Raw genomic sequence first — 25,117 nt, 5'->3', positions numbered from 1 at the left:
CTTTCGCGGTGTGAAATTTACACACAAAGATGGTAAAAATGTGAAAAAATTAGGCACACGGTTAAAAAGGGAAAACTATATCTGTAGTTGTGGGTCGAAGAATCGTAGCTACATTTTCGCGGCAATTCGAAAAATCAGAGGGAAACCATGTTACAGACCCCATTATATGTTGGCCGTTTTGCAGCTTTAGAGATCCTGCATCTTGGACCGGGTGCTAAGTCCTATTAATATATGTTTTTTTTTTTTTTTTTTTTTTTTTTAAAAATAATAGGGTTACAAAATGTATTTCGCTTCAGGACCAAATCTTTCAAAAAAAAAAAAAAAAAAAAAAAAAAAAAAAAAAAAAAAAAAAAAAACATTATTCTGACAAAATTGTGTACTTTTGTGACATATCGATGATGAAACTACCAAACCGCGTATCTCGTTTGCGGTGTCTAAAAATCTCCGCTCTCATTTTATTTTTCTGGAGGAGAACAATTCAATATCATTCCTTGAAGTTTTTACAGAATTTTCTTCTTCGCACTAAGAAGAAAAATCACGGAAGTTTTCAAGAATTGACGTTGAGTACTTTCCCATTTAAAAATTAAAGTATGGCAGGAAGTCTGCGACGTCGCAAACCGAGATACGTGGTTTGGTAGTTTCACCGTCGATATCTATTTCTCTAACAAAGTAAAAAAAAAAAAAACTCATCGATTAATCTATTCAATTTTCAAAAAAATGTTACAGATATTGTCTTGACTGACTCCAGACTACAGGATCTAAACCGGTTGGAAGTAATGCAAATGGAGGCGAAAATGTATTAAAGTCCAAGGAGGAGGGATGACGGGTGAACTATACGAGAACCATTGCATAGGCCGAGGACTCAGAACGAAGAGTTCTGATGTGAAATGAACGTATTTCTGTCAAACGGAACTTGACGTGAGCCCTGCTATGCATACATTCTTATGGGTCTCAGGGCTCATGTCTTAATGCACATAGTTCCGTTTGGTAGAAATACGTTCAAATGTTCCGTCTCGTTGCGTCACGTCGTCGAAACTTTAGAGATGAGCCGCTGCTAGTTCGATCCGTGTCTGAATTACCATTGAATAATTGACCGTCTACTGGATGAGAGACCATAATCCATAAACTTTCAAGTTAATGATACCACCGCATAAGAACAGACACCGCATTTCAGACAAGAAACTTTCCAAAAATGTAAAACCGAACCGGTAGTATGACGGTTTAAGGTGATTCGATGGACGCCATATTTTGTGTCAGAACGGCATGCGATATATCGCATCAATTGGTTCCATTTTTTCAGCTACTCGTCATTTTTCTCCAATTTTGAGATCGCAATTCTGTTGTCAGGAGACTAAATCACTCACTTACCAATTTTAACAAAGAAATTCAACGTAATAAAGGCGTGGTTTTTTTAGTGAGAAAATATCGCATTCGAGTGCAGTTTCGATATCAGGATCGTATGCGATGTTTTCTCTCTAAAAAAACCACGCCTTTATTACGTTGCATTTTTTTGCTAAAATTTGTAAGGGAGTGCTTTAGTCTCCTGACAACAGAATTGCGATCTCAAAATTGGAGAAAAATAACGAGTAGCTTAAAAAATGGAACCAATGGATGCGATATATCGCATGCCTTTCTGACACAAAATATGGCGTCCATCGAATCAACTTAAAGTTAGCTGTTCAACAAATGTAGTTTCGGGAGAATAAAAGTTAGGAGTCTATTTCGCCATTTTAAAGGCATTAAGAGCTACGAGTTTCATTAACGTTAAGCCCTCTTCATTCAACGTATTTCTCATGGCTTGAGTAGGTCTTACAGCTTAAGTAACGACTTACGACCTCCAATTATCGTAATATAACGAAAATTTACGCTTTTCTTAGTTTTAGCCGGTTGGCTTCTCTTCTTACCCGACCTGATTTATTCTGAATAAATAGAGCCAAACCAACACTATACCTAGTACCCGTTTGCCTTGAGGCAGATCAGCAAAACAACACAGGAATTTCTGCCATTCGATAATACTTTTCTAGATTCACTAAGCTCTTCCAAATTTCTTCCAAAGTTTTCTTGTTCAGTTATGTTGTTCGGCAAAATGTTTCTACGGATCTGGGTAATTCCTTGGAAATTTTAAAACCGCCAAGTGCGACACGCACAAAAAAGAAAAAAAATTGACGGCAAAATAATAAAATAAATTTTGGCTTCGTGTCTTATGTTGAACTTAATATGTTAAACATCTCGAAAAACTCAATTGTAAAATATTGAACGCTCTAAGAAGGGAAGCATAGCGTCATTGCTCTATCAATTGTTACGCCTTGTCTCCACGGGACGTTTCACGGGATTTTTCCAAAGTTTGAATCGCAGGAATGAAACTTCTGGAATTTTTCCCATTAAAAAACACAACAAAATGTCTTCTTCTTCTTTTGAAGTCATTCCTGGGACTCCGCAAGGACTCTTAGTTGGTACTGTGATTAGTATTGACAAACTCAATATTTTTCCCAACTTCGCAAGTGAGATTTTTCCGTGGGACAAATCCCATGAAACATCCCGAGGAGACAAGGCCTTATGCGATTCAACTGCCCTTTGCCACGCTTTTCATCGAACAGAAGTGGGTTTTGCTATCGATCTCTTGCAACTGCCTCGAAGCCGTCCCACAACAACAGTTCGAAGCAAACCATGCAATCAAGTAATTGGCATGTTTGTTTACATTGGACGTTAAGGAGTCTACTTAGCTTACGCCGAACCAATCTAATTTCCGAGCAACTCCATGTGCCTGTACATCAGGAACGGTTATTGCTACAACTTCTCTTGTATGCATTTATACATAGTCGTTCAATATCGTCATCTACTACCGGAATGAACATGTTGGCTCGAATGAAGTAATTGTCAAATTCCGCGGGTTCAAAACTTGGTGAATTTCCACGAGAATTTTTTAAAGCATTTTCCGAAGGCACATACACTATTGCATTCTCCTCTGATGTCTGGGGCCCGAATTTCGTCACGTTCTTTCACATAGAAGTGCATCATCCATCGATGAGTCCAAAACGCACCACCGGCCAATCAGAAGCGCTGAGCCGGCGACTGAAGTGCAGTCGAGACTCGTCCTAAGTATATTTAAATACGGCAGAATAACGGCCAAAAAAATTCGGACCTACCATTGCACTTAAATATACTAAGGTCGAGTCTCTACTACACTTAAGTCCGGCTTAGCGCTCTCTGATTGGCCAGTGGTGCAGTTTTGACTCATCGATGAGTGTTGCACCTCCCTGGGAAAGAGCCGACAAAATTCGGCCCCAGACTCAAGCCAGAGACCATTAAAAAGGTACTGCTCAAAGACTGGAGATTACGAATACAGTAGCCGTTCAGCTTACGAAAATTTTAAGACAACCGGTGAAATTCAATTGTAAGACTTTGGAATTAAATTTCCAGACAGTGTACAATGGTATACTACAACCAGAAATATAAAATCAAAAGGTAGAATGTTACAAATTTCAAAAAGGTATCACGGAAAGTATTATTGTACGTATAACTGTGTTAGCTGTAGTGAGAATTCATTGTAATTAATACTTTATTTCAAAAGTTCTTCTGCTCGAAAGAAAACTTCGGCCCTGAAAGTTGTACTTACGGGCTACATAGACATACAGTGGTAAAAATTGGCAGTAGAATGTGTGTTCCAAAATACTATAGATCTAAAGCCGGCTGTTAGATTTCCAATAGCTTCTGTAGCCGGTTATACAATTTCTTATAGCCTTTCATAGCCGATGGCGACTAAGCAACAACCAGACGATAAAGTTTATGCCAAACGTTACTAAATACGGATACTAGGACTTAGTTAGTTTTTGGACTGCCGCTCTCCTGTTGTGCCGTAGTATCTTGAGTTATTTTGCGAGGAAAGCTCCGTACTTTTGAAGGATCCCTGTCATTCTTAAATTGTTGAAGCGCCTTCAATTTCTTATGATACTGTGCAATACCTCTGGTGTGAAATAGTTGCTTCAGACGCCGTGGCACGCTGTGGCGCAGCGGGCGGGCAGGGAGCGCGAAACGCGCATTGGCGCCTACAAACCTAACAGGGATACTTCACGCATTGCGCAATGAGTGAAGTATCCCTGTTAGGTTTGTAGGCGCCAGTGCGTCGCTATTCCGTTTGTGTCAGGCTCTAATATTTAATCTCGCGGAGTCAGCGTTTTTCAACTCATGATTTTGAAATGTTTGCACACTATACATGGATTATTCTCATTTTAATTGATGAAAAAAAAATATGTTTTAAAGGAAAATATAATGTGTGTTTTGTAAATATTAAGGTAGTCCCGTATCAAACTTAATGATTTCCAAAGCAAACGAATTTCCACACAATTTCCTATAGCCTTTTATAGCCAATGACGATAAAGTGTAAAGCCCGGCGATAGGAACTATAGCCCGGCTGTATACTTTTTTATAGCTTCGTATAGCCCAGCTATATGATTTGCTCCGCTTTCTACAGCCAGCTATATGATTTTCAATAGCTTTCTTTAGTCGGCTATAAGAACTCCTATGGTATTTTGAAACGTAGCTCCTATCGCCAATTTTTACCAGGGTAACCGTCCACGTTCCAGACTCAGGGGCCGAGAGTTCCAAGCAACCGAAACTACGGCTCCAGCACCCGGAACTTTCGGCCTCTGAGCCCAAAACGGACTATATGTCTAAACAGCCCGTAACTTTTTTTCAGTATGTTGAATGTTACCCAAGGCTTAAAAATTGCCCTATTAATGATACAAATTTTAAGGTGTTTTTAATCACAGTGTAAATCATATAAGGGTCTTTATAATGAAAAAAAAAATATATATTTGAGCGACGCTTTTGAAAACCATTTCTCGTATACTGCCCTAACGTAATCAGTTCATGATTCGATTTCTGTCTGTTCATCCGACAACGTCGGCGCTTCTTTCGCTCTCGTTTTGATGGAGGGGGCTCCTCCTACTGACTGCTACAGATCCGCTCGTTGCTGCCGTATTGAATGTAATACTTCAATGTATTTACGCTCGATCCTATACCAACGTGCGCAAATTATTCAGAAAATGGCAACGTTGCCTCCACGATTTCCATTTTCGTGCGGACACGAGGCGCTGCGCTGTCGCGGCGCGAAGAAGGAGAGGGTGGGGGTGTAAAATCCTAGTGCACGTAGACCTAGTTGAACGAGTGTACAGTATTTTCATGTCATGCTAGAATAGTCAGTGTTCTTGTCGTAGGTAATTAGAATACACCGTGTTGCCGAAAAATCAGGATTGCCATCACGGTACGTGCCAATACAGGTACACTCCTCACAAGGAGACTCCAAACTTTCACACCGGGGGAGGGGGGGGGGTGTAGTTTCATTTGTATCCATTATTTTTCATTTTTTCGTGACTGGACCTTGATCAGATCTTCCTTTTTGGAACCCAACTAGGGCCCAATCATGAGCCGATCCCCACTCATTTTCACTTGAGTTTAGAGGCCGTAAAGGTGAAATCTACATTTCCGACTCCATTTGCACAGACTGAAATGTTAGAAAATGAGCTTTATGACTTCATACGCTGGCGCATAAAAGAACAAACCATTGGGTGGGCGTGTTAGACTATACGTTCGTAATTTGATGCCTTGCCTTGTCACATTATATTATTCAAGGGGTATTTCGTAAATTTGATGTTACTAAGAAACCAGTGATACAGCTTCTTACTTATACGTTTCCTAATAAATGCAAATGTCGCAGACAGTCCAGCAGTTGTTAGCAGTTCGCAAAAGGCATGAGCGTTAACTCGTCAAACTACAATAAAAAGCATTGACATATGGTGAATGATTCATCGGTAAAGAGCTTCGAAACGCGACCTCGCCTCGGATCGCCTTCAAATCTGGGTGATACTTTCCGCTTTGCCTAGCAGTTAGTTTAGTTGCTTATCCCAACTAAACCCAACAATGTTCATTAATATCAGTCCGAGCTGGTGTGATGGTTTCAAGAGGAACAGTTTGTCAGAATTTTAAGCAAAACAATCAGCACTTCACACATTGTCCCTTTACTTCTAAAGTTTCACATTATTTTATTCAGCACTAATTGATTGCAATTTGCCGGCGTTTGGCATGTATACAAGCTCTTAAAGTGCTCGCACCACGACCATCATGACTGATGCCTCTCAAATTGAATCGAGCCACTGCGAGGCAACTTCGGTCAAAAATCGCTAAATTTGGCAACTAAGAAGTGGACAACATGATGATGTCGCAGCATGTTGGAGGCTGGAGCGGGCCGGGCCGATGGACCCAAGTTGCGGAGTCCGAGCACAGAGCGACGGAGCTGCCTACTGGAAGGCCGCAGCCATAAATTTTTGTCAGATTCCCCACTAATTGTAAGTCGATGACTAAATGCAAGAGATTTTTAGATTTTGCTAGATTTTGATTTCTTGCTCACGTAGGAAAAGATTTTTGGTAAATATTTTCATTATTCAATTGTATTTTTAATGATTTTCAGCCCTCGTGCGAACACTCACCTCTTAGAGCATCATAAAATACTGAATTTTTAAAACTGTGACACTTAAGATATATGAGAAGCAATTGATTTAAGCAGAAAAACGTATAATTTTGATGAATTCTTACTTTTAAACATCGAAAACCCACAAAGCTTCTTAAACTGACACAATTTGACTGCCGGCTGAGGCATTTGATGAAATGCCTGATTTGACTTTTTTCCCGCTCAAATTGATTTATTGATTTTTGATGATTCAATAGATTCTGGATAATTGAAAGAATATGGAGAAAAAGTATAATTTATTTCTATAGTGGTACATTATTACGGCTTAACTTCAATAATTTGAGAATAAAATTTAAATATAAAAATAGCATTGTGGTTTTACTCCGTATAAATTAGAAAGATGGATGGATCGCAAATCCGCGATCCTCCCAGAAACCCTCCTTCCTCCCGCAATCAAATAATTTATAGCACATCCAATTGGACTTAATTCTGCATTTGAGGAATTATCCAGTAAAAGGGCGTATAAGGGTTGCAATACTGCTATGATTGCGCAATTTTTTATAGCGTCTGTGGTACATAAAATTCATTCCCAGTCGACTTGCTTTCTTACATCCTAGCTCATCCTTAAAACACGCATGTGCAAAGGAAACAAATGACAAATACATAATTTCTAAACTGAGCCATAGATTACATAGACCCTAATTGCAAAATGTAGTTCGATTACAACGTCTGCGGCGGTTGGTTCTTCTGTAAGATTAAGATATCAATTCCATCAAAATTGCTTCACTTAAAATGATACGTCTAGCCGGAGGTGCAGCTAAATCTGCTACCCTCCTGACGAAAACACTTAGCCATACTTCGCGTTGAACCCTGTCGTCGATTTATGTCGATACTTTCCCGAGCTCATCTCCGAGTGCAGTTACGCCCTTTTGTCAGCCATGCGAGGAATTGAATTGAGTAACGCCTACGAGCCTACGTTCTTCACGCATGTATCAGTTAAACGTGGAATGAAACCCAAACAAAGGGCCAAAGGCAAAGTGGCAACGTCATTGAGCGGGTAATTACTATCATCTACGAAAGCAGCCTGTCTTACGCAGGAATAATGAAAAATCAAAACCAAATTTATCACCGCGGCTACCGAGGGAGGCAGGTAGCCACTGTGTCCAATCCACCAGTTCTAATCAAAGATCACGACCTCGTCCTCCAAGTCCCTCGGTTGCCATTCTCCTTGAGATTCTCTTCATTACGGAAGGAGCGTCTTAATTTTAAAGGGACAGGTTTATTTTGACCCTGGAGCTAGGATCTTACACGAGGAAGATGAGTGTAATTTATGTGCAAGCGTGAAGAACAAAAAGTAGTGTTAAATTTCGTTCATCCATTCATTATCCATAACTAAAATTTCTGTTGTGCACACAAAAAAAAAATAAATAAATAAATTAAAATAAAATAAATAATAACGTTAACGTTGCAGTTGTAGCAACAATTAAGTACCTAAAACTTACTCACTTGCAAGTATTAATTACACATTAAATTGGCCTCTGCTGCTTTTTATCTGTATTCGTTGTTATCTATGTACGAAACCTAATCGACGTGAAAGAAAAACAAACCTAGGTAGATATTATTGAATGAATGTGTGGTTCTTTTCACCTACTCCATTATTTGAAGGCATTTATTCTGAGTATCTGGCATTTAAACTTACACACTTACACCAAATCATAATTATATGAGCTATCAAGAATTTGACTGAAAGGAGAATTTTTTTTATTTGCATACGTAAAGAGGAGACATGGAGTAAACCGGTGCGCCTTCAATTTTCGCGCATGCAATAGGGACAGTCGTAGAGCGCGAATAGTTGTATCTAGACGTCTGTATTTCGTCCGTTTGTGCGTGCGTCTACTGACCGAGCAATCAGTGAATTTCGTCTCATTACAAGTAGAAAGTGAGACAAAAGGTAAACTTTAATATTAATCGAAAATGCTAATCACAAGTTAGTAATGATGTGACTTACTCTTTTTCATTTATTTGACCCCGTTTCTTCTGTAAGATGTGTTTCAGGGAAATTTGGGGCGGGAAGGGCAAAAGAGGGCATTAATTGGTTGGGAGGTTTCAGATTCTCCTCTCCTAATTAATATTTCAGAGAGGAAACTATTGGGTGAATTTTCTGAAACCTCTCGCTTTCAGCATTGTAAAATCATGAAGTACAAGTCAGTACATGTCACATAGAATTTCATACATTTGCTTTACTGATAAGGAATGAAACGTTAACAGAGATACTGAGGCACAGCAACCAAGAAATGCCATTTTTGCATCCAGCACTTCAATCCCCCCAATTTTTCTGTTGATCAAAGGCGGTAAATTTGTGGGGCATGTAAGAAAAATGTTGCACCGTCTTTCGCAAAACACCAATAAACGTGTTTCAGAGACGGTGTGGCAATCTCCGGAGAACAACTTGGCGACGTCATTTAGTGCCCTGCCGAAGACAACGTCACAAAAGATTTATTACCAAATGACGGGCTAAATCAGGCTCACGTTTTTTTACACAACAGCTACCGTCTCAACCCCCCTCGTCAGCCCGAATACTGCCGGGATGCCGAGATCAGGTGCGTGACGGATCGGAAAATCACAATTTTCATTCCGCCCCGGGATCGTGCGTGAATTTCCTGAATTTTCAGAGACAAGTGCTCCATTTGTCGGGGACGCTCTCGTAATAGATTAACGCATACTTTCACGCAAAATGAAGCGCAGGGAACTTATTGCGAAAACTTTCTCACTCTGCTGCTTTGCCGTGCTAAGGAAAAACGCCGTAGGAACCTTCAGGTGTTGCCAAATTTCCATTTCTAAAACACAAATTTATTAGTAAACTTATAAATATTCGTCATTTAATAATTTTTCATAAATAATTGTTTGCAATCTGAGGCTCCTGAATATTTTAAGGAAAAATATTCATAGCTTTCCTCAAAAATAAACATTTTATCGAGGGATATTCGGCATCTCTTGAATGTTCATACGACGTTCTTCCTTAGAACGACAGTGTTCTGAAGAGAGTGTTTTCGAACTCTGTTGCCATTTAACGCGAATATCAATAAATATTAAAAACTTTACATTTTTTGTTCAGAAGTTGATTTTCAGACCCGTGATGAAAGATTCGTTTTTATTTTCTCGTAAAATTTTGAAGGTGAACTAATTTACGTAGCGCCTTGCAATACCATGTCTGGAAGTCCATTTTAAGTTGGAATGAATCCTAGAGAATCCTAATTAAATCAACTAGCCAATCAGATAAATTTGCAGAATGGTAAAATTTACTTTCACTCTGTTTTGTGGACCAGTACTCTTCTATGGCCGAAACGCGTTCATCCGAAAAAAAAGAAGCGTCGAGCTTTGTGCTCTTTTCGAAGGGGATTAACTTCCGCCCCAAATTGAGTATCCGATCCAAAGAGTTTCATTCGGATGAAACTTTTACCTCTTTTGAACTTTTAAAGTCTTAAACTTCCCGTTTTAAAGGTTAAGCGCAATGAGTCGGCTAGGCATGTTTTTCGACTGAAGCGTTGTCGAACCGATATTTTAAACGGCTTGGTAATTAAGAAATTCAAAGTTCGCCCATTCCATTATTTCCCCTCACGAACTGCGCTTCAAAACAAGGGCGCGTGTTTGGAGAGAAGCTTTCCAGCTTCACTGGATACTGGCGCTCTTGAGTGTGTCGAGTATTTGCAATTTGAGTACTGATTCCTATATAAAATTGTGCGCGAGACATGACGGTGCCGCTGGTTTTCTCTGAAATCTACACCAAAGCTCAAAAAAAGCTCTCAAAGTTGAGGCTGTAATGGCAGAGATATCCCGCGCTATCCTGAGAGTCCACCTCAATATCAAGACAAACTCCTGTATGCAAAGGCATAGGGAGAAAATGCATCAACAGGGTTGCCACTTTATTTGGAGACTTCAAAACTGAAAACACGGGAACCCCGCTGATATATTATAGCTCCATATCTTTGCATGGAGATTTTGACTACGTATACAGGTGGACTCTCAGGGTGACGTGGGATATCCTTTCCATTACGGCCTCAACTTTAGGAGCTTTTTGGAGCTTTGAAGTTGATTTCAGATAGAACCATGGTGGAACCATCGTGTTTCTTGGGAACTTTAAAGTAAGCTAAAAGTACTATAAATCACGAATCCCTCACGCATGCAAAAGATCAAACTCGTCGAACTATACTTGCATGCATACCCCATGATGTACCATGATTACTTGAAGTTGAGCTAAACAGAAAATGGATCACATTTCGGAATAAAAAAATTGCTATTCCTGTTGATACATAATAGCACACCTATCTGCGTATAGAGATCGATGGCTCAAATGGGTGGTATTGCGAAAAGGTACTGGGATTCCAAAAGACACAATATATTTTAATGATACCCGCTTTCATATTCTAAGCAATGTAATCCTGTAAGGCAAAAGTTGCCGTCCTCTAGATTTCTGAAGCACCACCTTGACAACGTTTGACAAACCAGCAGGCAAAAATTAAATAAGAATATCCTTTGACCTCTAATTACATCTTTCAACGCGCAGTGAGGGAGAATCATTCCTAAATACACTCAAATTTTGAGTAAAACAAGGCAACTCTGTGATGGAATGAAGGGTTACCCCTCACCGAAAATTGCGTCGAAGTTATGGCTCTCGGCTTTAATTTATTCTAATTAAATGAAATCGGGTATAGATGTAATCAGATCGGATTGGCCTAACTCGAAATGGAGGGAAATCAAAGGCTGAAGCGATTAAACTGAAGAATAAAGGCGAGGTTTGTAGCGAAGTTTGAGATTCTTATTCAAGTTTCTGGATTCAAATGTTTCGGGCAGTTTCGTAGACTGTAAGACCTTTGTTGCATCGTCCATTAAGAGCATGAATAGGTGTATTACGTCTTGACTTTTGAAGTATGAGATTGGGCATGGGAAAAAAGACTTGAAGGGGGGGCAAAGTTTTCCAGGGGTGCAAAAAAAAATCGCAATTGAGGAGCCTGGATGACAAGACGCATAAGGGCAGTTTTTGAGAAAAATTGAGATATTCATGAACTCAACTAAAATTAGTTTGAAAGTATATTCTGTGAACAATTTACAACTAAAATTCAACTTATTTAAATCATCAAAAAGTGGTTTTAAGCCTCCTTTCTGCAATAAGGCTCTCTTTAATTTTGAAACTTTAAACACGTATTTAAAGCAGAAATAGCATAAACTGAACTTATGCGTCTTGTCCTCCGCGCCCCTCAATTCAGGTAGAAATTATTTACGTTGCACATTCACTTAGTCTCACTTTCCTCCAAGCTCCTCAGCTATGAAAAGTCCATACCAGAAACCCAGTAACACTGACCAACAGCTAGTCTACCAAACACATTTCACGTGGTCATGTCTATTTATTATGTAATACTGCCGTGCTAAGGAAGAACGCCGTATAAACATTCGAAAAATGCCAGATTTCCCTGGATAAAAACTGAATTTTTCAGAAACATTAAGGTGATTCGTCAAGCTCAAGTGACGTGGTCGAACTGGCATGCGATATACCGCATCTTTTAGGTCAAAAATCTCGGCAGATTTTGAATTTTCAGCAAAAAAAAGGACGATAGCCCCTGCGCATGAGCCTAAAGAATCATTCTAAACCCAAAAATCGGCAAAATTCAGAGAAATGAAAGCAGGATAATGTTTGGAAAAAAACCTCGCATTCGATTCAGCTATCGATTTCTGTATCGAATGTGAGGTTTTTTTCCAAACACTATCCTGCTTTCATTTCTCTGAATTTTGCAGATTTTTGGGTTTAGAATGATTCTTTAGGCTCATGCGCAGGGGCTATCGTCCTTTTTTTTGCTGAAAATTCAGAATCTGCCGAGATTTTTGACCTAAAAGATGCGATACATCGCATGCCAGTTCGACCACTTCTTTTGAGCTTGACGAATCACCTTAAGCACATTTTCCCTCGACATTTGCATATATTTTAGATGGAATTGCGACCAAAATTGTCTGAAAAATTTGAGGAAAAATACTCAAGATTTTCCCATTAATTTGCTTTTTATCGAAGGCAATATGGCAACGTCTGAAGGCTCATACGGCGTTCTTCTTTAGCACGGCAGAATAGTTCAAATAGAGTCGAGAAGTCCGGCAACTGCCTCCAGACTTATTACTCGCGGGCGGTAATCAGAGGCAATGGCAGGGGAAATTCAATTTTACGCGTCTGTTTGGTTTGCGGGGGAGAATATTGCGCTCGGCTGACACATCGGTTGTGGGAAAAAAACCTCCTCCCAGAGCAAAATAGAGGTTTAAACGAATCGGAAAAGCACATTGGCAACCTTAAGGCTCGAGTAATTGCCGACTCATGAATCTTGTCCTTTTTTGGTCCGGCACACAAGTCCGCGCGTCCAGCGATTCTTTTCTGCTTATACCAACTGTTTCCGCTTGCTTTGCATAAACTCAGGACTCGAAAACCGAATTCCTCAGATACGCGAATATTTTCTCTGGAGCGGATATCTTTCCGCGCATAAAATTTAAATTAATTACGCCGCAGATGCGGAAGAGCCTCTCTCTTCTAGCTCTTTTCTCACCAATTTCAATTATTCGATGTATTAGTTAGGTTTAAGGCAATTAGGATAGGTCATGGACTATATTTCACTAAATGGAAAAAATGGTTGTCTATTATCATTTTATATTATATGTTTACAAGGTGATTTATTGGTGCAGCATTTAATTATTATGAAAGCTTATACTCCTACGGCAGCGAGGTATAGCAGTTGAAGAAACGGTCCCAGGACATTCTTAAGGCATCGGAAAATCATCTCAAACGGAATAACATAATTAATTTAATTGACACATAATCTTACGGTTTTCCTTGCGGGCCCTTTCAATAATAATTGAACGTATTTCTGCTAAACTGACATATGTGTGGGTGGGAAAGAAGGGGTGCGCTCGTGAATTGAGGGCGGTGAGAATAAATGGGAATTCCAGAGCGCCAGTGACGTCAGCGGCGACCATGACGGAACGACGACGACGCCCCGTTGACGAATCATTAACTCATGAGCCCTGTCCACAACGCTCTTGTCACATGCCCACGGCTCATGAGTTAGCAAACAGTCGGACTGCGGTAAGAGAAGGAAACCAAGCCACATCTGCTATTGCCACATTTAATTAGGCAATTAAATTTTTTACATGGAACGATGCGGATACTGTGCAAATTTCAGTGAATTTTCTCCATAGTGCGAGGCAAATTCTTTAAAATTTTTTTAAAGAAATCCGCACGAAAACCTTTTTGTAAAGAATTGAAATGCCTAGTTAAGTTTGGCAAAAGCTGATGTGGCTTGGATCCTTCCTGCTGAACGCAGTCCAGTTGGCGCTTGGCTCCGTTTGATAAAATGTAAAATCTCGCTTTTCCATTTCCAAAAAAGGAATCATGCCCACTTTCACATTGCTTCTGATGCAGCTTTCTAGAGGACACCCCATATTTCCCATCCGTGCATATGTAGTTCCGTTGAGCAGAAATACGTCCAATCGGCCGATAATCTTCAGGAGCAGAACCCATTCCTTTAGAAAAAAACCCTGCACTGAAAAAAAATTCTCGGCGTTTTTACCAATGTCCGTTGGTACCTTTACCATCTCACTTTTTTACCAATTATTGGTAATTTTACCAAGACAGACTGGTAAGTTTACCTAAAAACCGGTATTTTTACTGTTTTTTTCGGGTAAGAATACCACTTTTATTGGTAATCAATTCCTGGTAACTTTGCCATTTTATCTCGGTAATTCTACCACAGTTGATAAAAAATATTGGCGTTTTTACCAAGGTCCAGTAAAATTACCGAGAAAGTTCAATAATTTTACCGAGATTCTTGGTAAAATTACCAATTCCATAAGTGGTAATTTTTACCAGGAAAAAACTGGGATCAAATAGAACCCTGAATTCTTGGTAATTTTACCCTTTTCTTAGTAAAAACACCGATATTTTTTTCAGTGTGGTTTCTGCAAAACGCAATCCGGATATCCTCAAGCTAACCTGATACGACCATGTATTCCTTCCTGACGAATCCAACGCCGTCAAGTGTCGAGCTTTTTGCTCTGTCACGAGCTGCGGGGCCGAGCGGGTTCCCCGCCGCTTAGACAACAGTTGGACAAATTGCTCCGGTGATAAGGCGAGGCACGTCACAATCACCGGCTCGTTAGGATGGGCCTTGGTTGATTGCCCCGTCCTCCCCCCCCCCCCCGGCCCCCTTTACCGCTGCCCCGGGTGGCGTGGCCATCCACTCGAATGAATTTTGTCGGTTTTTCTCGCCGGCCACCAAGCTTTCTGCTGCGTTAGAGAAAAACACCGTATGAACATCCGGATTTTGCCAAGTTCCGCCGGTGAAATATGCCTCCCTAAGTAAAGTTAACATTATGCATGTCTCCTTTAAATTTTCAAAACCTTTAGATTAAACTCTGGAAAAAATTATCCGATAAATTGGAAGAACGATCTTTGTAAGTTTCCCAGAAAAGTCTTCTGTTATAGAGGACAAATTTGGATACGTCCAAAGGCTCGTGCGGCGTTTTTCCATAGGACAGTAAAGCTGGCAAGAAATTGAATCGGTCAGTTACAAAAAGACTCAACCGCCAAAAATGAGAATTCGAGAAAAACAGTAAAATAAGTTTAATCAGGCCCGCTCTGAATCATTGAGTTCAGAAAAATTATCATCTGTAAAGAAGGCAATAAATTTGAGGTTTGAATATAGTTGTTTCAAAAATTTTCATGTGATTTGAGCCGAGTAAGAGGGAAAAAACAAAGTGGCGCTTGAGCCCTTTTGTAAATAACCGATTCAATCGTGATTGGGATTGATTCAGACATTCGAGAGACAATCGAACACTCCGTTGCAGCCAAATGACTCATTTGCGCTCAAAATAATAGCGATTTTTCAGACATCCCCGCACGACGACGTGCTCATAAACTTGTACTGCGTTAAGCAGAAAGGAACCAAGCCACATCAGCTATTACCAACTTTAATTGGGCAATTTAATTTTTACGTGTAATTGGTTGGTTTGGTGTAATTGGTGGTTGTGTGGATTTTTGCGCAAACAGTGAATTTTCTGCATCGCACAAGGCAAATTCATTAATTTTTGTTTGTTTTTTGCCTATACTAAAATTTAAATGACTCCTGGAGCTGCAACCAACAGGAGAACTGGGAACGGAATACCGCGGTTAAAAATGGGGATGCGACGTTCACTTTCATACTCGGGCGTATACTGGCCACGTTTCCATCTGAACTCACGACACATGGAGTCAGCGGACGTGGGGCGAATGACGATGGGCGAAGAAGATTAAGACCGGATGAAGGTAGAGCTATGGTCCCTTTGTAGGGAGAGTTATGCCCTATGGCACACATTTTTGATTGGCTCTCATTTTTAGGCCTCATGAATGTCACAAACGGGCAGAAAGGTCATACTCTCGATGAGTTGCAAAGATTATGAACTCGAATAGAATAGGGAACTAAGGGCACGACAGGAAACTAACAGAATGTAGGAAAGGAATCCGGTATAGACCAAATATAACGAACAACGGTCCTAACTGCAAAATCTTTCTGCCCATTTGTGACATCCAGGACCTGGAATGGTGTAACTCTCCCAAAAATGACTTTAGGCGAAGTGAGTTTTGCACTCCTCATGAAAATGAATTTGCTCCCACCCAAAAAAAAAGTGATCATCATTTGGACTGCATTTTGCGATTAGGAACTATAAATTCCGGCCCGGTTTAAAAACATCGTATGTGCCATTAGTTTCCCTATGCACATAAGTGTTCATCCAGAAGAGCCAGAATTTATAGTTCCAAATTGCAAAATGCAGTCCATTTAACATTCTGGATGTAAAAAAGTGTGTGAGAACTCAAAAAACGCTGTACTGACCGCTGTAGCAGTTACTTTGGCAATTTCAAGATGTAAAACTAACTGCTGTGGTGGTTATTTCAGCGTTTTGTGAGTTGTCGCATACTTTTTTATATCCAGAATGTCATATCAGCATCACTATTGTTCGGTGTAGGCGGGAGTGTAATTTAACTCCATCGTGGAATAATAGCAGCCCCTAGAAACGTTTAAAAACAGTTTTGAAAGGAAATCCTCTTAATCAATATTTGGGTCAAAATTATGTTTTTTTCTCTCAACTTTGAAACACACTGTATAATAGTTCCGTTTTCCCTACCATTAATGCAGCCAATCTCCTTCCTCCTCCACGAAAGCGACTAAGTAGGCCCGCGCACCAAGCGTGAGTAAACTCAGAATCGTTAACTATTTCCTGAGGTCGCAAGTTCGGAAAATCTTAATGGCAAGGGCGACATTCCTCACCGTTGCCAGATCGGGCACAGAAACCATCCGTCCGCGAGGTTTCCACCGACCATCCGACCACGCTGCACGCATAATCAAGACTGTGGTGCTTTTTAAACGTCTAGCCGAACCGGGAGCTCCTAACAATTCTTAATTACGCAGGAATAAACTAATCAAATCTGACCCACTTTCTAATGTCAACACTGCTCGAGCATCTGGAAAATTTCAAACGTTCCGAAACGAAAAGGCAACGATTTTCTTTGGGTGCCCGCGCTCCTTGCTGCTCTACTCTGCGTACCCCCTCCCCCCCCCTCCTTCGCCCCTGTATACCAATATTTCTAGGCAGCGCCTTCCCTGCTTGCGGCTTCGGTTGTATTCTCTCAATTCTTGACTAGCAGTCGTCTGTGTAACGGTTTGTAGAGTGAAAAGCATCTAAATAAACTATTTTGTTTACCAATTTTTTTCAAATTATTCTTTCTCAGTATATTTATGGAGGCACACTTATTTTAGAGCCCTCGTAGAGGAGAAAGACATGGACAACCGCCCAATAGATGGGCACAAAGCTGGCTCTTAACACTGTAGCTTAATTAATGCTTTTCGTGTTTTAATTTTTCTATTGGCCGTTAGGATAAGGCCAATTTTTTAAAATATGTGTACCAAATTGGACTTATCTAAATAAAAAAACTGTATCAATTGAGATTTGAGCCTTTTTCATGTGCATGTGTATTCTTATGGACCTCAGAGCCCATGATGTCAGAATGGATATTTAGGGCGTAAGTCCGTAATCACATATCACGTTTACGGTGTCTGAAAATCTCCGCCTCTTTGTCATTTTTTTAAAGGGAACAAATTGACATCATTCCTTGAAGTTTTGGCAGAATTTTCTTCGCACAGAGAAGACAAATCACGGGAGTTTTAAAAAATGGCCGTTGAGTAGTTATTCGTTAAAAAAATAAAGAATGATAGGAAGTCTGCGACGTCACAAAAAAAAATTTAAAAAAAGAATAAATAAATGATTAAAAATAAAGAGTGCATAGAAATGCTGCGGCAAAAGGCTCCTGCGGCGAAGAAGAATCCGCCTGCAATCGTTTTAAACAGGAAGCATTTGCATTCCGGGCATTCAGAAGGAGGCGCACAGTGGAACGCGTCGATGGAACATATCGGACATGCTATGGAGACTTATTCGAAAGCATATATCTTCGATAAAATCAAATGCAGAGTTAGGAAAGTGGTTCATTTATTTTCTTGTAAAATTATCTAGCTAAAGCACCCCCAAAATCGATATGGGGACGGAATAAACATTAATTTTGTACAGTTGAAATAAAAAATGTTTTGTTCGTCTTTCCCAATGTTCCGTTCCACTGTGCGGTGGTGGAGATGCAGAGGTGGCTAATTTCCCGGCACCGCGAGTCGTTGCACCGGGAGCAGTGGGCATAGATCAAAATCAAGATCAAAAGAACTGGTCATGCCTTGTTGCCAAACATACGGCTAAAACAGGAAATTGCGTCATGTAAATGGACGCAGGTGTCCAAATCCAATCCGTTTTGCTTGGATATTTTTTGCATATACCCCAGGCAAATAGTCAAATCACGTATTTTTTCAAATGCTTAGGCAGACAGTCACTAGGATAGAAAAAAATTATATATATTCTCACTTGGGTTGCAATTTTAATTCTTGATGCTTTTTGGAAAATATAAGGCTTGGTTTGTGTAACAAATAATTCACTGTTAAAATTTGCAAAAAAACCTTCAATGGTATCTCTAATTATGTTTAGCCTTTGAACGAATATTTTCATCGAAATTCTCAGCAATTCATACAATACAAATAGTCTTTCAATAAAAGAAAGGTATTTAAAAACCATTAGCAAGTGAGAGAGAAATAGAAGAGTATATTTAATAATATTTAGGTGCGTACTAATAAAACCGCACTTAAATATATGTTTAATACATTCTTACTTTCTAAACGTTCAAATTAACTCAAGATCCCTTTGACGATATTCACCTGAACTGAGTGCACCTTCAAAAGTTAACTATCTGCCGGCGATGAGCATTTCATTAAATGCAGAATTTAAATTTTTGTCAGTCACACATATTAAGGCGTCCAGCTTTGTTGCAGGGACATAATATAGTTTGGTAAAAAGATAAATCAAATCATCCAGTAGCGAGTCTCGGAAACGACAAGGTGGATTTTTAAAAACACCTTAACGTACCTCAATTTTCATTATAATCGTTTTAATTTATTCGAGTTTAGGCAAGATAAAAAAGGTTAAAACGGTAGAGAATGCGCACTTTATTCCTATCTCACCGACCTCTACACTGCGATACATGAATAGACCCTTCTTAAAAATAATTAAAAAGCTCCTCTCCTCTTACGGGACGAATCTGGGGAGTTTATGAGCATTAAAGGCACCTTCATGCTCAAGTCCCTTTTCACGCTTGCCTCAGCAGCAGAACAATAAAACTCCGACTCATATTTTTCCTCCGCGTAATCGCGGGGTGTAAAATTAAAGGGATGGCTTCATAAAAAGAGAAAAAATAAGTTGGCGAGTTTATTTCACCTTTACTGCGCCGGAGACTTTCGGCGCGCGGATGAGATACTCGATTCAGCACCTTAAGAGTGCTTAATAACGACGAGAGCACCTGTTTCCGTTTCACATCTAAGGCCGCATCACTTCGAGCATTTGAGGCAGCCTGCTAATAATTTAATAGCTTCAGTCAAATGCCTACCTACATTTCAGGGTTAAGAAATTTCCTCTTCCAGATCATTTTCTTGAGTAGAAAGAAAATCATGCAGACGCAAGTGCACAACTTGGTCGCTCAACACGCGTGTTAAATCGATCCAATCCTCTGTTCGGTGATCCAAACCAAATGTTAATTTAAAAGTAAGTCTTTAAAATAAAGTTCAGAATAAGTAATCCGAAGTTTAGTGAAAAATTGAGGCATTTTCTTGTGAATATGTTAGAATTAAGGTACAACCATACGAAAAATTATTGTTTCCGTCTCTATTCCATGGAAATGAAGTACGTTTACTTAGACTTTCAAAATTTGAATTCCAGCATACGTAATACAAGCAGCCCAAAAATGTTTGATCATAGTCCAAAACATTAGCGGACCCAGCAATTTGGCAACACCGGATTTCCTCCTTTTAAACCTATGATGGAACTGTATCGATTATTGGAGAGGCCAGGTGCTCCGACAACAATCGATTACTTATAACATAGGTTTAAATGGAGAAAACCCGGTGTTGCCAAATTGCTAGATCCGCCTCTGGTCCAAAATTGTAGATGAATTACAAACAGTCAAGGTGAGAAAACGAATATTTTCCTAATCTATATTTAACGACAATCATTTATTTTATTTAGTCGAGTAGCGTTCCAAATGTATTAAAAGTGACCCAAACACGCCTGATAATAAAGTTCAAAGTTTTAGAGAAACGAATAGCAGCCAGCGAGAGGAAACGAACATTTTCCTCGTTCATAAAGGACAAACATTTAGTCACGACCTCACGGCTCAAAGCTACAGATTTACTCCCACTTTTCAATTAAAGAACTCAATAGGAGCGCTCTGATTGTAGGGCTTAGCGCGGGTGGCTTTCCGACGAGGGAAGGAAAATATTCAAGCGCCGACAACAGGACAAACAAACGGAGAAATTAAAAATGTTTCGAAATTAACAGGAACGAGGGCGCAGCGTCAGGTGTTGGATTTGAGGATTGGGCGAGAGCGTAAACAAAAGGGGCCTTCACGAGGGTTGATTGGTTTGCGATAGGCCGTAATAAGGCTCGAGGGAAAGAAAGGTTTCACCCCCTGTTGCGAGTCCCACCTGCGATTTGGGGGATGGTGATGTGGTGCCCCAGCGAGACCGATCTGTTGCGTAGCGAATGAGAACCCTTTAGCTGGTAATTACTCATGCCGGGTTGTGCCCTCCTCTCTTAAAGGTTTCGCTGTTTTGTGTTTCCGATGTATCGAGGGACATGACTTTATCCAACATCTTTTTCCTGTATCGTAGGTGGATGTAGTCGACAGAGTTTAAGGCGATTCGATGGACGCCATATTTTGCGTCAGAACGGCATGCGATATATCGCAGCAATTGGTTCCATTTTTTCAGCTACTCGTCATTTTTCTCCAATTTTGAGATCGCAATTCTGTTGTCAAGAGACTAAAGCACTCACCAATTTTAACAAAGAAATTCAGCGTAACAAAGGCGTGGTTTTTTTAGAGAGAAAACATCGCATTCGATACTGATATCGAAACTGCACTCGAATTCGATATTTTCTCTCTAAAAAAAAGCACGCCTTTATTACGTTGAATTTCTTTGTTAAAATTGGTAAGTGAGTGCTTTAGTCTCCTGACAACAGAATTGCCATCTCAAAATTGGAGAAAAATGACGAGTATAGCTTAAAAAATGGAACCAATTGATGCGCTATATCGGATGCCGTTCTGACACAAAATATGGCGTCCATCGCATCACCTTAACAGTACCTACTCGCATTTTGGATAAAAAATTAGTTTGCAGTAGCTTTGAGTTCAATTCTGTTAAAAATGTGACCACATTTTGCAATAAGGTGCCACTATTTCTGGCTCGTTCTAGAAACAAAAGATATGCCATCGGTTCCCGTGTGCAGAAAGGTGCTTTTACAAAGGAGCCAGAGATAGTGGCTCCTTATTGTAAAATACAACCCAATCCAAATTCGAAAAAAAATATTTTGATCGTGGAAAAAGTCTCTAAACTTTGCTCTTGACGTTGATTATAACTGAGTAATAAAACTTCAAATCCCTATCCCTTGGTTCAAACTCAATGCAACTTAGCACGGTATTGTTAAACTCTGTCCTAGTAATGGTGCTCGAATTTTTTTAGTGTGTAGGCGGATTAACTGTATTTTGAGATGAACTCTGTTGTCCGTAAAATTCCATGCTTTTCAAGACTCACGTTAAAATTGAGATCTATACCCCCACATTAAAGGTATGATGACATGCAGAGGATTTGAATTCATGGCATTTTCCTTCCCTATGTCCAATTTTGGTGTAGAGTCGTAAAAAGCTTTGATAAGTTGCTTGTAAAACTGGCGAGATAAACGTTTTGCAATTAGGAAGGTAGCAAATTTTATTGGATATCTTCATGCATTCATTGAGATTTTCTAATTATTCTTCCTCATAGGAAGACTATTTGGTGAATTTTTGGATGAATCCATTAAGATCATTATTTTCTTCGAGAAAATAAAAAAATTAAGCAAAATGTATGATTCTGTTCGTTTGTGGAGCCTCTTTATGAATTTCTGACCTTGACCTCTTACTCAACGAAAAATTTATGGTCTTATACCGTAGCACCTGACGAGGAAAAAAATTTAATGACACGAAGGAAAAGTAAGACAGGAAGACCAACAGCTGCTACTACCGTGCCAAGGAAAAACACCGTATGAACATTAACACGTTGCCAAACTTCATTTGATGAAATGCGAGTTTCTTGGCAAACTTCTCAATTTTTGTCCTTGCATTTTCCATACTATTTTTGCTATTCAATCTAGATCATTTGAGAGTTTCAAGAGAAACAATTCATAAACTTCCTCAAAACTTAAAAGTTTACGAGGTGAATTGTGGCAACATTTGAATGTTCATACGACATTCTTCCTTAGCGCAGTGCAGTAGTGGCCGACATAGTAGCTTTAACATCCTCTATGGGTGGACACCCTTCTTAAATGCTGACAGCTATTCGTCTTTTTTCATTATCAGACGAAGCCCTAAATTATTCCCCAGCTTTTTATTTCTTTTCTCTTTTTTAACCTGTTTGTTGTAATTCCAGTCTTTTACAGGCTGGAAATGAGGAGGGTCCTGGCATGCGACCGAGAATGATGTATGTTCCTCCGCGAGTCCGGTAATTCTTGGCTAAGCGAGCTTTTCTGTTGAACACGGCAGGGGTTTATTCCGCGATCTCAAAAAGAAGGGGACCTTTGAATTAATGGCTTTCGTGTGAGATAAATAGGGAACAGTCATGCAGTAAACGCACTATAGGTTTCCACGCTCAGTGCTCGCGGCATGTCATTCTTGAAATCAACACTTTGCCTCGCTTCTCTGCGCTGTCGACACTAAAACCAAAAGGATTATCATTCAATTTTAGGTGACTTCTGATTGGATAGGATATTTCATACGTGAAGAAGACTGTTCATAATAGTAGCTCACTAAATTTGTTGATCAAACACCCACTACACAACAGAACTTAAATTTGAGCGGCGCGGCTCAATCGAACATGATTCGCCCTCATTTGCCCGTATAGGCAAAATCAGCTCCTAGGCGTTAAAATAGTTACTTACTCAGTGCCTTGATTTTGATTTCCCCTGCAATCTTCTTTAGGATGCATGCACCGCGCAGAAAACCGTGCCAGAGTTGTTTTCAGCAAGATGGACGCAATTTTGTGTTAATATTTCAATCGTTTTGTCACAACTCATGTAGAAACACAGTAATTTGATATTTTAACAGAGAGTCTACGATAATCTTGACGATGAAGGTATTCTGACATCAGTGTAACTTTTACTTTCAAAGATTTTAGTTTTCCTACGAACAATTTCGCTGTTTCCTTTTACCTAAAGTAAAGCAGCATGCCTTATGATTTGGCCAAAAACAGCTTTTTTAAAAAGATATTGCTCTAAAGGTTCTTAAAATTCAATAAAGATGTAATGCCAATAAGGGCTAAAAAAACGAAGTCCTGGAATTGCAGATTTCCACGAGCATTAAGTCGGTCTGTCATAGCTCTCAAAAATTATAGATATGTCGACCGATACAAATTAGTGACAAAACGTCGGACTATTTTTGAATGATCAAGAGGTGAATCAATTGCTTCAGGATCAGATGGTCATATGAGTGCGACTTCTGACTAGGTTATATGCGATTGGTAGTCTCAAACGACCATCACATAAAGCCGATAATTATGATGGACTATCGTTAGGAGCCATCCAAGTAACAATAGGCACTTTTTCCAATTTTTTCACTCCCCTCTTCCACGTTTTAATTCCTTCCTTCCCCTCTTAGCATACTTTAAACAGATTCATCAGGCACTCCTCCCCAAAGCACCACCTTCTGCCCAAAGTTCCTACAGTCATTTATGGGAAGACTCTACCAGATTAATTTTGATCATTGGCCTTCAAAGATCTCATCGGCCGAAATTAATGATGGCTGCGCTGCCAAGTTAAGGAAAAACGCCGTATGTACATTCGAGAGTTGCCAAATTTCCTCAAGTAAAAAGTTTACTTCTAAGAAAAATTATGAATTTTCTCTTGAAGTTTCCAGATAATTTGAATCTAACTGCGAGTAAAATTTTCTGAAAAATTGGAGGAAAAATAACCACAGATTTCCCTGAAAACCCGCATTTTACAATAGAGAAATGTTGGCAATGTCTGCTGATTCATACGGCGTTCTTCCTCAACATAACAGCGTTATTAGGGACCGTCTAAACATTTAGTCAGATCCTCGCTGAATCAATTGTTGCACGTTTCTTTCAGCACCAAGAAACTTTTTATCTGGTTAACCCCATGGGGTTGTAATGAAAAAGAGCTACGAACCTCATATTAGTATCATCCGTATTCTCGGCACAGTATCATATCCACAATACGTATCACTCACTTCACTTTTCACTTCAACTATCAATACGCACTATCCAAAAAAGAAAATCCTCGGGTGTAAAACCACTTCAAAACAAATCTGTTTCAAAAATGCACACACACTCTCCGATAATCCAAGCTGGAGATTGACTCAAATTCACCAATCCCGCGTCAAATTTTCAAAGTGCACGAATTCTCAAAAGCGCGTGGTGCCGGGCGGAAACCGGCCGTAAACAATGATCGAAACCGGTTGATGCGCGGACAGCGGACTGGAGCGAAACGCACTGCGCAGCCGGTGCGAACGAACTGAGGTGGGTTCACCAACTGCCGCGGGTTCGGCGCTCTGCCCGGCTGGTATGGGTGATGCGGTCGGTCGCCTGGTCGTCCTCTTCGGATGAGCTCACGGTTTTCATGATCCAGAATTTCACGCTGAGTAGTTGTAGTTTCTACCCGGCTGCCCCCTAGCCCCCCTCCCCCGGCCAGGCGTCGCACAGTGTGGCATCCTCATGGACGATGCGGACAAAAATCTGGAAAACACTGAAAAAAATTCTCGGCGTTTTTACCAAGGTCAGTTGGTACCTTTACCATCTCACTTTTTTTACCAAGTATTGGTAATTTTACCAAGACAGACTGGTAAGCTTACCCAAAAATCGATATTGTTACTGTTTTTTCAGGTAAGAATACCACTTTTATTGGTAATCAATTCCCGGTAACTTTGCCATTTTATCTCGGTAATTCTACCACGTCGAT

General features: G+C 39.9%; 1 protein-coding gene across 3 annotated transcripts in view; it reads right to left on the bottom strand.

The window, feature by feature from the left end:
* Nucleotides 1-24,764, bottom strand: part of LOC109033965 (clarin-3) — a 160,561-nt gene extending 135,797 nt beyond the window's left edge. For 2 of the 3 annotated variants that reach the window (XM_019046851.2, XM_072303164.1), the window contains exon 1: nucleotides 24,329-24,764. The gene's annotated coding sequence lies outside the window, so the exon portion shown is untranslated. The remainder of the gene's footprint in view (nucleotides 1-24,328) is intronic. The other variant, XM_019046850.2, reaches the window with a different exon arrangement.
* Between the last annotated feature and the right edge of the window lie 353 nt (nucleotides 24,765-25,117).

This window comes from Bemisia tabaci, chromosome 8 (assembly GCF_918797505.1).
Source record: "Bemisia tabaci chromosome 8, PGI_BMITA_v3".
NCBI lineage: Eukaryota > Metazoa > Arthropoda > Insecta > Hemiptera > Aleyrodidae > Bemisia > Bemisia tabaci.
This window is presented reverse-complemented; position numbering and strand designations above follow the sequence as displayed.